At 55.6% G+C, this 9,925-nt stretch overlaps 2 long non-coding RNA genes across 2 annotated transcripts in view; one reads left to right on the forward strand and one right to left on the reverse strand.

The window, feature by feature from the left end:
* The first annotated feature begins 146 nt into the window (after window positions 1-146).
* LOC125925859 (uncharacterized) lies at window positions 147-2,391 on the forward strand. Its single transcript, XR_007458909.1, has 2 exons — window positions 147-681; window positions 1,559-2,391. It is a non-coding gene; the product is annotated as an uncharacterized LOC125925859 (long non-coding RNA).
* An 87-nt stretch (window positions 2,392-2,478) lies between these two features.
* The window catches only part of LOC125925860 (uncharacterized), an 18,368-nt gene continuing 10,921 nt past the window's right edge, over window positions 2,479-9,925 (reverse strand). Inside the window, exon 2 of the long non-coding RNA XR_007458910.1 lies at window positions 2,479-7,308. This is a non-coding gene — a long non-coding RNA (uncharacterized LOC125925860). The remainder of the gene's footprint in view (window positions 7,309-9,925) is intronic.

Here is a 9,925-nt window from a genome sequence, read left to right on the forward strand (position 1 = left end):
CGCCCCGGGGTCTCGAGTCCCCGCCGCCGCCGCGGGCTTCGGGGCGCAGGGCGGCCTGGAGGCCGAGATAATAAACAGCCGCCAGGACAACAGTACGTTCGCGTGCGGACGACGCGGATCAACCGTCCGCGGCCGCAGGTGCTTCGGCCCGAGACGCCGGCAGAGCGCTCCCAACCGCTTGGGGCTGCGGCCGCCCCGAGGGCGCCCGACTTCTTTGTCCTGGCGGCGGCGGGCCGGGCCTGGGCCGCGGGCGGGGGGCGCCGGGACCGGGGGGAAGGGCAGGGGTGGCTCGGGGTCCGGGCGCAGGGACTGGGACGCGCAAGGACTAGAGCGTGCGGGGACTGGGGCGGGGACGGGGGGGCACGGGGTCCCGGGCTCCTGTCCCGCGACGGCCGCGGGGGCGGAAGCGGGGGCTGGAGGTGCCAGGGACCAAAAACTCTTAGACGCTGAGCCTCCGCCCGCATCCCACGAGTCTGGTGTTAATTGGGCCACATCGCCAATCATTACGTTAACTCCGGATACGGTGTGGATCCTAAACCCTTTTTTCCTCCAAGTTATCATCATTGGTTAGTTGGTTTCCTTCCTTTGAGGTCGAGAATTTAAAGAAGTCCATTGAAGTTCCCCATTTTGCAGTGTGGTCTTAAAGTATTTCTTAACCCGACTACTAGGTTAACCTGCCAGGTAAGTTTTAGTGAATTTCAGTTGTGAAAGCACTATCCGTTCAATTATAGGAAACAGGCATTTTCATGTATAGCGCAGATTCAGCCTCAAGAGTTTTCTTACCTCGAAGTTATAACAAAACATCCAGGTTTACTACTTAAAAAAAAAAAAAAAAAAAATCTAGTAAGCTGGGCTTTCTCAGACATTCACGACCAGTGTGAAAGTTTTCATTAGAGCCTTTCCTGAAAACAAGCCCTGACCTCAAGTCGTCCACTGTCCTGGGATTTGCCCTGTGGAGGTCTCTGAGCTACAGAAATGCACATTGACTGCACTTCAAAGTCAGAAAACCTAATTTGGGGGCAGAGCCCTAGGCCTGGGTCGCCTTAACCTTTAAGGTAGGTAATATTTGCAGCAAGTGACACAGAAATGAAAACACTATCTCAGGTATAAGGGCCCCTAAGATAGCTTCTATTCTTCATAGCCAAGCGGTGCTGTGCTGTTCTCTTGTGCTACGTCCTACCCAGAACCAGGGTTTCACTGGGTTTCCCTTGAGGTACACATTTCCTGGATCATTACCGTTCATGAGATAAAGGATTCTCTTACACACACACACACACACACACACACACACACACACACTTCACTTTAAACGTCAGGTTCCTAAAGCTTCATAACAAAATGAAGCTAAAAGATCATAAGCCACCAGATTCAGCTTATAAGTTATAAATCACCAAAAACATTTTTCGAAACAACTGATTTTGACCTCAGAGAAACTAGGCAACAGTTACTGTTTGTTTCTCGTTAGTAGACTGGAGTATGTCGTGAAAAATCAGGCTTAGTACCTCGGCCGCTTTCTCGGTGAAGAAACGGTTAGTGTTCTCTTGTTTTGCTTTCACAGAGACGACGGACAGTGTGTGTACTTGGGAGTGGAGAATTTCCGGGGTTTGCTCTCCGAGAGATGCTTGTCAGCCACAATCGGCCAGATGTGGCTTCGTGGAACAGGCAACGAAGACCTCACTTACAGAGCCACGTCTTGGTGCTGCCGTCGTGAATGTAGCCGCGAGCGGCACAGTCCCCCTCCCCCGTTTGCAAGGAAGGTGAGGAGTGGAGGGGCCGGGAACCCCACACCCGAAATACAGGATCCTCCCTGCGGATCCCTCACCGCCCTTCTTCGGTCCTGCTTCCCAGAGGATCTGGGCTGTTAGGACTAACAATTCTCGTAGGAAGTAGGTCTAGGCTCCGTACCACGTGGCGTGAGCACGTCCAGTTGGACCCATCTGGTGCTGTTTTCGGGAACACGCTGCCACACCCTGGTTGCTGCAGAAACCTTTTCATCAGGTGGAAATCACCCGGGGCCACCTGATAGCACATTTCTACGGATGTCTGATCTGAATCGTTTCTGTTCACGCCGAAGCGGAGTTCATGGTGACCGTGAGGGAACAGCTATGTCCGTCTCGATACTGTCTTCATTTTTATCTGAAACACATTCGTGTATATCTGTAGCACTTCCCCGGTTTTTCTCAACGTGTCACTAGCACAAGGGGAGGCTTTGAATGAATTGATCCAAATACGATGCTCTCCTCAGCCTTAACGGAATCTCTTAATCCATGTAGTATGAATGTGTGATTTTTTTTTTTCTGCCCAAATACTCATGCTACATACTCCTGAGAGCTGCTGGGTCAGTACTCGAGCCGACTCTGCGACCTCCAGGTAACCCGTGTTGGCCTCAAACGCCATCCGTCTGAGAGAATCACACGGATTTTTAGTCATTTATGTCGGTGTGTGTTCTGAGTAAAATGCAACATACTACTGCGCTGCAAACAGGTTTTAGGTTGTACAATCATTTAGGATGTTCTTGCTTCAAATAAAGTGAAGAAACTTAAAATAATTATGCATATTTTATTTTAAACATTCATCTCGAGGGGCACCCGGGGGGGCTCAGTCGGTCGAGCTTCCGACTTCGGCTCAGGTCACGATCTCACGGTCCGTGAGTTCGAGCCCCGCGTCGGGCTCTGTGCCGACAGCTCGGAGCCCGGAACCTGCTTCAGATTCTGTGTCTCCCTCTCTCTCTGCCCCTCCCCCACTCGTGCTCTGTCTCTCAATAATAAACGTTAAAAAAATTTTAAACATTCATCTCGAATATTTTACATCATCGCCCTCAAGCATGTTTTACTCAGATCTAATTGCACTGGATCCTGTACTCATAAGGATTACGGTGATCTTGCCCTGGTTACCTGAGTCTTTGTTCCAAGACAGGCCTTGGGAAGGACAGACAGTCCTCCTGAGTCCAGAATCAGGGCATCAGAATGAAGAGTCCCGGAGGGAAGAATCAAAGGGTAGAGGCAAGGCCAAGTTCCTGGGCTCAGGGAGAGCAGTCTCGGGTGTTCTTTGGCCCCGAAATGTAGACAGAAAGCCCACGTACGAGCCGCTTTCTGAGCGGCCGGAGAAGCCTCCAGCTCATGGAACAGTGGGGTCAGGTGGAGTGAAAGCTCCGTGTGTCTTGACGTTATCAGCCTCGAAGCTCAGAAGTCCCCAGGAGGGACAGAACGTCCTCTAGTCTGGCTTCTAGAGGCACGCGTACAACGGACTTCGAGTCATCCGTTTGTGTGATGGGGGAGACGCCCGTGACGGGGTGAGGGTGGTGACAGGTGTACGTGGGACGTGTCCTGGGAACACGACAGAGGAAGGTTTAAGTTGGACCGTCCGGAATGATCTCACTTGTAAAGCACGAAAGTACAAGGTGCGAACTTCCCACGGCGTCAACCCACAGAGCAGCATCGTGACGGCACCCCCCAAAATATCACATCTACAGACACGTAGCATTCCCTTTTTAAAAATGCTCAGTACTTTTTCCTTTTTAACTTCTGACCTTCTCCGTGATCATTCCCCGGAGACCGCTGCCGTTGATCCGTAGGTTAAGCCAAGACTTAACCCCCGTGGTGACCAGAAGGAAGGACGCCCAGGGCGTCTGTCTCTGGGGCTCCTTCTGGGGCCAGGATAGGCTACCCGGGAACCCTGGTGCTCAGCTTTTAAAGAAATGCCCTAGGCCTTGACCCCAGTCTTCCTTCCCATGAGCCTATGGGGCAGTATATTCGCTTCTGGGCAGTCCTAGCGAGCTGACCACGGTTTCAACGGGATGCAGCTCCCTTTTCAACATTCCCAACCATAGGGTCAAATTAGGGGCTCCCGTTAATAACGAGTTTTCTGTATCACATCCAAAAGGGCAGCATAACTTCCTGCCGGTTACTTTGGAGACCCTTGGCTCACTCACTACCCTACTCAGTAACACCTGGAAACACTAACAATTTTTTTGCTTTCTTTGTAACTAGCGTAAAATACACATAACATAAAATTTATCATCATAACCATTCTTTTTAAATTTTTTACGCTTATTTATTTTTGAGAGAGAGAGAGAGAGAGAGAGACTGACTGTGGCCAGGGGAGGGGCACAGAGAGGGAGACACAGAATCCGAAGCAGGCTCCGGGCTCCGAGCCGTCAGCACAGAGCCCGACGCGGAGCTCGAACTCACGGACCGTGAGATCATGACCTGAGCCGAAGTCGGCCGCTTAACCGACTGAGCCACCCAGGCGCCCCTATACTAAATTTTTCTAGGAACGGCCAATACTGTTTTCCACAGTGGCTGCTCCGTGACCTTCCCGCCAGCAGGGCACAAAGCTTCCGGTTTCTCCACATCCTCACCAACACCCGTTATTTTCTGGTTCTTTGGCTTTTTTGTTTTTAGCAGCCATCCTAATGGGTGAAAGGTGGTCCTCCCAGTGTGCTTTTTGTTTTTTCTTTTTCTTTACTTATTTATTTTTAATTTTTTTTTTAATTTACATCCCAACTAGTTCGCATATCGTGCAACAATGATTTCAGGAGTAGATTGCTTAGTGCCCCTCCCCCATTTAGCCCACCTCCCCTCCCACAAAACCCCTCCCATAACCCTCGGTTTGTTCTCCATATTTAAGAATCGCTTCTGTTTTGTCCCCCTCCCTGTTTTTATATGATTTTTGGTTCCCTTCCCTTATGTTCATCTGTTTTGCCTCTTAAAGTCCTCCTATGAGTGAAGTCATAGAATTTTTGTCTTTCTCTGACTAATTTCACTTAGCATAATACCCTCCAGTTCCATCCACGTAGTTGCAAATGGTGAGATTTCATTCTTTTTGATCGCTGAGCGATACTCCATTGTATCTATATCCCACCTCTTCTTTTTTTTTATAAAATTTTTTTTCAACGTTTTTTATTTATTTTTGGGACAGAGACAGAGCATGAACGGGGGAGGGGCAGAGAGAGAGGGAGACACAGAATCGGAAGCAGGCTCCAGGCTCCGAGCCATCAGCCCAGAGCCCGACGCGGGGCTCGAACTCACGGACCGCGAGATCGTGACCTGGCTGAAGTCGGACGCTTAACCGACTGCGCCACCCAGGCGCCCCCCACCTCTTCTTTCTCCATTCATCCATCGATGGACATTCGGGCTCTTTCCATACTTTGGCTCTTGTCGATAGCGCTGCTGTAAACATTGGGGTGCACGCGGCCCTTCGAAACAGCACACCCGTACCCCGTGGAGAAATGCCGAGTAGTGCCATTGCTGGGTCGTAGGGTAGTTGTTCTCTTTTCAGCTTTTTGAGGAACCTCCATCCTGTTTTCCAGAGTGGCCACACCAGCTCGCATTCCCAGGTCCTCCCAATGTTCTAATAAGATATTTGTGAACTAAAGATATCTTTATCACGTAGGCTGAGTCGACCACACAGGACACCGTTAGACAATGATTGCTCTAAGCCACTAACTGGTGTTTGTGTCGTGCGTTTTGTTTTTGTTTTCGTTTGCACACCACAAGATGGCTGCCGAGAGAGCATAGCTCAAAATTCTGCCAACTCCTCGAGGCCAACGCCAAGAGTGAGAAAAATGCTGGAGAACCCTTCCAGTTCCCACAGGAAAATGGGACTGGAGAGGAGCTGGCGTATAAAACATTAACAAAAGTAAATCACCACAGAAGCGCACCGTCGCCTCAGATCGCTTCATGTCAGTCTAGGTCAAGGTGAAGGAGGACGCGCCTCACGGGACTGTCCTCCGCAAAGCAAGGGAAGGTCCCTCCGAGGGGGCCGTGTTCACAGATGCCGGTGAAGCCAGTAACCCACCTGGGGCTCCAAGGAGGACAGAGACGTGTCAGACGCTGTGGACGGCACCCAGCCTTGCAGGGCAGGTGCTGAGGTCACAAGGTCCGATGCTACGTCTTCCCTTAAAACATAAACAGTTGGGGGCGCCTGGGGGGCTCCGTCGGTGAAGCACCCGACTTCGGCTCAGGTCACGATCTCAGGGTCCATGGGTTCGAGCCCCGCGTCGGGGCTCGGAGCCCAGAGCCTGCTTCGGATTCTGTGTCTCCCTCTCTCCCTGCCCCTAACCCACTTACGCTCTGTCTCTCTCTCAAAAATAAATAAACATTAAAAAATAATAACAAAAGCACGGACACAGGATCCAGGGGCAGGCAGCACTGCCCTGGGCTGTGCCAACTGACTGATTAGGGACCCTCAGGTTGGGAGGGGGTTAGAGACAGCGGAAGTCTCTAAGGAATTTGGAAACCAGGGGCTAGCTGCTGCTAGGATAAGATCACTTATTACTGTTCAGTCAAACCTCGGTCATGAGACCCTTCAGGTGCACATCCGGGGACCATAAGCTTGGAAAGGATTGCTAGCATGTATCTGGGCGGCAGAGATAAAGGAAGTTTCCAGAGGAATGTGTGGGTGGTAAAGCAGACACACAGGACCCCGGACGTGGGGCTAATGTGAAGCTACGGCTGCCTCTTGCCCTGAGCAAAGCGTCATCATCGAGGCAGCTGGGGCCCTGGAGGAGGGTCACTCTGTCTGTCTCAAGGACTGTCAGTGGGGTGTAGACAGTGAGGAAATTCACCTTTTTCTTCTGCCTTTGCTTCCCACGTCACTTGTGCTTGGGGGTACCTCGGAATCCCAAACTGTCCCCCTGAAGGGACTTGTCCCCACCAAGGGACTTGGTGAACTTATGGTCGCCAGGGGATGGCAGGATGCCAGGGACAGGCTGGCAGAAAGCCCTCCCGTCGGCCGAGCCAGCCGTCCGCCCAGCACACGCAGCCGGGCCTCTGAGACCTCACCCACGGGCTGTCCTCAGAGGGTCCGCCGGAGGCCTCGGGCAGAGAGGGGAGGGCGCGGGGCGCGAGCCGGCTTGTGGTACTCAGACCTGGGGTCCCCAAGGTCACACGGCCACCCTCGCCCACGTGGGAATGACCTTGCGTGGTCCGGCCACGGGCTCGGGAGGGCCTCGTGGTGAGTTTGGCTTTCTGTCGGTGAGACCGGAGTGGTTTTCAAATGTTGTCGCTCCGGCGGTCCACGCGCCAAGTGTGACGAATCCCGGGCGACATCCCCGAGCGCCTCTACTGGCTCTGCTCCCGCGGCGGGGACGCTTCTGCTTCCATTTCTCTCCCACAGAGAGCGGTTTCCCGTCCACGCGGGGCGGGGGGGACACAGGAGCAGGAGGCGCCAGTGGACGCATCGGGGGCGGCCTGCACTGCCATCTGCTCCGCTCGGGAACCTTCCAGAACCTTGTTGTAGGGAGCACACGAAACCGAAAGCGAAGGGGCTGGAAAGTCTTCCGCTGTTTGTTAGGCACCTGAAGAACTTCAGAGAGAACAACACGTGACCCCTTTGTTTTCTGTTTCAAGTTTTTAAACAGGAAGAACAAAACAAGGGCTTGATGCGCAAGAGAATCGCGGGGCTCTCCGGGGCCTGCAGGCACCCCCTTCCCCCCCGGGGCTCCCTCCACGAGGGGGCCCGGAGCCTGGGAGCCCGGCCTGCACCTGCCCGCGGGCCCGGCCTCCGACGGCTGCGAGGGTCCGAGAGCCCAGCCCGGCGCCGACCCGGTGGCTTTTGGGGACGCTCTGTGTGCTCTTTGTAAGAACCACAGAAGGTCAACTGGTGCAGAAGACGGGGAGCCGGGCCAGGGGGCGGCCCCGAGGTTGTCCGGGCGTCAGCCTGACCTCACTTCCTGGACGGCAAGGTCGTTGCCGCCCGTGCACGTGAGCAGGAAGCGGTCAGGCCCCCCGTTGTGCCCGGAGGTTCGTGAAAGAAGAAACAGACATGTCAGAACCTCTGTGGTTTGGTTAATGTCGCAACATGGAAACCGGGAAGCTGATCTTGGGGGCGCCGGGGGGCCACCTCGGCGGCTGGAGGCTCTGCCCTCCACGGGTCCTGGCGGCCAGCCAGGCGGGAACGCTTGGAAACGTGCCCAACATGTCATCGTGTCGTCAGAAAGGGTCAGAAGAGAGTCTACCAGGATGATATGTTTTAAAAAATTAGCTTGATCGTCCCGAAAAACTAACAGCCCCTCCCTAAGTTTGCCAGAGCCAGTGGGTGACAGGAGGTGGGGACACGTTGACGCCCTTGGGTGGGGTCACAGGGCGTCCCAGCGGGTAGAGGCAACCTGCCTTTTTAAATTTTTATTTTTAACGTTTATTCATTTTTGAGAAACAGAGAGAGACAGAGCGTGAGCAGGGGAGGGGCAGAGAGAGAGGGAGACACAGAATCGGAAGCAGGCTCCAGGCTCTGAGCTGTCAGCACAGAGGCCGACGTGGGGCTCAAACCCACGAACCGTGAGATCGTGACCTGAGCTGAAGTCAGATGCCCAACCGACTGACCCCCCCGGGTGCCCCCAAACCTGCCTTTTTAAGGCTGTGAATAGGCTTGGCCTTGAAAGCCTGTCCGGCGTCAGTCGGTCAGCAATCGCCACCAGGGGCTGCGAGCCCTAAGGTGCCGGCAGAAAGGGCCGCCCGCAGGCGGCCGGGAAACCGTCTTTGCTGGAAAACCTCGCGACGCGAGGCCAGTGCAGGGGGAGGCGCCAGGTAAGGGCAGAAGGGCAGAGGCTCCGTGTGACGGAGCATCAGACGAACCACCCTGTGACGGTCACACCCGGGGGGCCCCGACGCACAGGCGGGGTGCACCTCACTGGCTCCGGGGTTCGGGGAGAACACGAGCCCCCTGCAGTCCTCTGGCAGCTGGCGCAGCAGGTAACGGAGACCCGAGGAGCCCAGGAGCGGCCGCGCCACACTCCGCACGTCACCTGCCACACGCTTCCCCCCCCCCCCCCCGAGTTCTCGTTGTCCCAAAGGATTGGACGCCACCGGTGAAACTTCTGAGGGCACCCCCAGCTGACTGTGGTGCTCCTGTGTCCCTGGTGCCCCTGGCGGGCTGCAAACCCCTGTCCAGAGGGTGGCGCCCCGGGAGGGGGACCTCAGAGGTACTTGGATTTTAATTAGCACCGGGGACTTAAATACCCAGGCCCGGGGCAGGAAGGTGGCCCAGGAAAGTCCCAGGCTGTCAGGGGCTGCGGGGCACGGGTACCCAGCTGCCTGGGTGTGGCCGGAAGCCCCTCCCAGTTCGGCCCGCCTGGCTCTGCCCCGGGTCCCAGAACAAGGACACCTGCGTGCAGCCACGCGGGAAGCCACCGCTGCAAACGCGCACAGGCCCAGAGTGGCAGGAAAGCACCGGCGCTTTGCTCGGGGTGAAGGGAGCATCCGGGGGCAGGGGAACACGTCTGCAGGGACCCCGAGTCCCCAGACTTTGGGTCTCGGCGGAAGGGACCTCCTCGGGGGTCTCTGGGGAGAGCCGGACAGCGCCCCACGGCCCTTGCTGTCCCCCAGGGGCCCCCGCCCGGCTGATCGCAGCCACAGGCTCTCGGGGCGCTCTTGCCTTGGGAGGGCATCCTGCCAAGAAGCTCCTGGAGCCCCGGGAAAGGCCCCTTCCCAGGAGAGGGACTCATCCTGTAAATTAAAGGGCTCATTTCAAAGACACTTTTAATAATCCCAAGGGTTGTTGCCAGAAAGAAAATGATAGAGTTGGCACCCTGAGGGACGGCTCGCTGGGCCCGGTGCAGGAGCCCGCGCTGGGGGCTGTAGCCCTCAGGACGCTAGGGAAGGGCACGCGGGGCTCGAGGATGGACCGCGGACAAACGTCCGCTCGTGCAGGACAGGGTCTACTGGGCACGCGTGGTGTGCAGGCCCGGGGCTGCGGCCTAGCGGTGGCCTAGCGGGACAGACAGACGGCGCTGCGACCCGGACAGCGTGGGGGACATTCCAGTCGGACCCTGCAGGTCGGGGAGAGGCCGGTTCTCCACGAGCAGCACCCCTTGGAGATTTCCCTGCTGTGGCTTCGGAAGGACCTGGGGGGTGGGCTCCCTCCCTTCGTTTCTTTTTTCAATTGTTTTTAATGTGTATTTTTGAGAGACGGGGGGGGGGGGGGG

This window comes from Panthera uncia, chromosome F1 (assembly GCF_023721935.1).
Source record: "Panthera uncia isolate 11264 chromosome F1, Puncia_PCG_1.0, whole genome shotgun sequence".
Classification (NCBI taxonomy): domain Eukaryota; kingdom Metazoa; phylum Chordata; class Mammalia; order Carnivora; family Felidae; genus Panthera; species Panthera uncia.